The following is a 2,556-nucleotide window of genomic DNA, read 5'->3' as shown; positions in this document are numbered from 1 at the left end:
ACAATGAGCGGTTTGTTTATTCTGCCGGACTGTAGCAACTGTACCGGCGTTAGCATAGCTGTAAGCTAACACAGCGGGGACGTGTTTGTTTGCTTGTATTTTTCGCGTATGTGTTAGATTGCTTATTTGTTAAGTTTGTGTGGACGTTTGGCCATTGACTGACCTTTTAAATCACAGGAAAGTCTAGTTATCGCTGTGTATTCCCTCCAGTCACTCTTCCGTGTGCATCTCGTGAGCTGGCGAAGTTGTTGTGAGCTGTTGCCATTGCGTCATCCGTATCGGTCAGCTGACCTTGGCTATGTAGCGTCTCTCATAGATATATATAAACACTAGATGGCTCATGGGAGATTTTCCAGCGTAGCTGACTGGCCGCCATCTTGCTACAGTCAACAGTTACTCTGATTCGCGTTATGGTAGCTGTTGTCAGGTGAGTGATCTGCACAAAAATACTCTTAACTCACTGAAATCTTGACTGATTTACAAACGGTTTGATTTATTATAAACATGATTAGCATGGCTATGATACAGGATGCTTGGACATGTTGAAATTGCAGCTTTTCTTTGTGTATGTGGTTGTATTTATTAGCTGGCTAATAACAAGAGGCTGTCAGTGAGACCTAGTATTACAAAGTTGACCCACAACTCCACCAGTGGGAGAGGCAGAACTGCTCTTTCTTTCAACACAACTTAAGTTACACATGATTTCTTCCAAGTGGTTTGGCTTGTTAAAAACATCTTGCATTATGATACAGGAATTTGCTGGCTTTGTGTTTACAGAAGTACCTGACTATGCCGGACTTTTGTGCAGCCTACGGATGCTCTAATCACCGCAGTCTGGAAACAAGAACCCGTGGGATCACCTTTCACGTGTAAGATATGACAATATTATGACTACAATTAGGATAATCGTTAATTACTTAGTGGATGTATGTACATTACAAGTCCTGCTACACAGGATCAGTGGGGCTATGTGAGATAATAGTATTGCAAGATTGTTGTTGACCCAGCCTCTTTAGAATATGTTGTTACCATTTCTTTACACAATTATTTAATGTTTCTATTGGACACCTTTTTTATTACTCTTAGTGTGGTTGTCTTATTCTTAAAGTAGGCTATACATACATGCATACATACCAAAAATATGATAATTTCGGTGTGTATTTTTGTCCTACCCTTAATGTTAAAGGAAAGAAGGGAGGAACATGTTGACAATAATTTATATATCTGGCTACCTTTCTCATGTTTTTAAGGTTTCCCAAAACCAAAGAGAGGAGGAGGCAGTGGGAACTCGCCCAAAGAAGGGACGGTTTTGTTTCCTGTGACAGGACACTGCTCTGCAGTGAGCACTTCAGGAGTGAGGAATTTGACCGGACAGGAGACACAGCACTATGTTCCCCACATATGTTTATGTTTGCTCAGTCTAATAAACCCATAACATGGTTGTGAAAGAATACCAAAGCTGAGGCTGGACGGTGATTGATTGTTGGTGTGCCATGTGTTCTTCTTAATAATAATAATACATTTATTTTGGGGGGCCGCCTTTCATAACACCCAAGGACACATAGGATAGTTTATGTTTAAATTGTTCCCTATATTGCATAGGGGCAATATAGGGAACAATTTAAACAGTGGATTTTGTGATATATCAGCCGGGGTGAGACAAGACAAACCACAAATGGACTACAGAAGGACACAAAAGGACACATGGTACAGTTTATATTATTCTTGGTCTTTTTTCAATAACATATTTCAAAGGTTCTGGATTTGTTTACAAATCTAGAAACTAAATACAAAACTAGGATGATATGAAGATCTCATGTCAAAAATAATTGTGATAAATTAGACAGAACTGGCCTGTCTGTGAGCACATTTTATGTTGGTTTGGTTCTTCTGATAAAGGTGTGAATATCTAAATAATATACCAACATATGCTATTGTCATTAGTTGTGTCCCTGTTCTTAAAGCTAAGGCATTGCTAAATTAACAACTCTTGGCTTACAGAGTGGTAACATGAGACCGATTTTTATATATAAAATATAAATGTATTTTAATTTTATAATTTATTTGAAATATTAACAATAAAATAAATGGAAATATATACACCGGCAAATATTTAATATAAATACCTTGTGTGTGTGTGTGTATAGCTATTGCTTTATCTGATTAATGTTATTTTCATATGAAAGTCCATGATTATAAGTATGCAGTATCATAACTACATCTTTGATGTTTAGAAAAAACCAAACCGTTTGAAAATTGGTTGAAAATTGAGCAAGCTATGGTTATTTAAATAGTAAACCATAATGTTATGAATGAGAGAACTGCCTGTAGCAAGATGGCGGCCAAGTGGCAACGTCGGTCTCAATTGGCCAGCAGCGCGGGTGAGTCATCTAGTGTTTATATATATCTATGGCGTCTCTGGCCAGCAGGGGGCGGGGCCTCTACAGGTCATACCATCCTGTGGGGGGGCCATGGCAGAATAAACCATCTTCACGTTTAGTTTGTTATCAGTGAATTGTGCCTGCTAAAGTTGGGCTATCCATGGAAAATCATTGT

At 38.5% G+C, this 2,556-nt stretch overlaps 1 long non-coding RNA gene across 1 annotated transcript; it reads left to right on the top strand.

The window, feature by feature from the left end:
- Positions 1-346: 346 nt before the first annotated feature.
- LOC139435323 (uncharacterized) lies at positions 347-1,703 on the top strand. The gene is made up of 3 exons (XR_011644600.1): positions 347-427; positions 778-869; positions 1,251-1,703. It is a non-coding gene; the product is annotated as an uncharacterized lncRNA (long non-coding RNA).
- The last annotated feature ends 853 nt before the right edge of the window (positions 1,704-2,556 follow it).

The sequence above is a fragment of the Pseudochaenichthys georgianus genome, chromosome 2 (genome assembly GCF_902827115.2).
Source record: "Pseudochaenichthys georgianus chromosome 2, fPseGeo1.2, whole genome shotgun sequence".
Lineage (NCBI taxonomy): Eukaryota > Metazoa > Chordata > Actinopteri > Perciformes > Channichthyidae > Pseudochaenichthys > Pseudochaenichthys georgianus.
The sequence above is the reverse complement of the archived record's forward strand: the minus strand, read 5'-3'. Positions and strand labels throughout refer to the sequence as shown.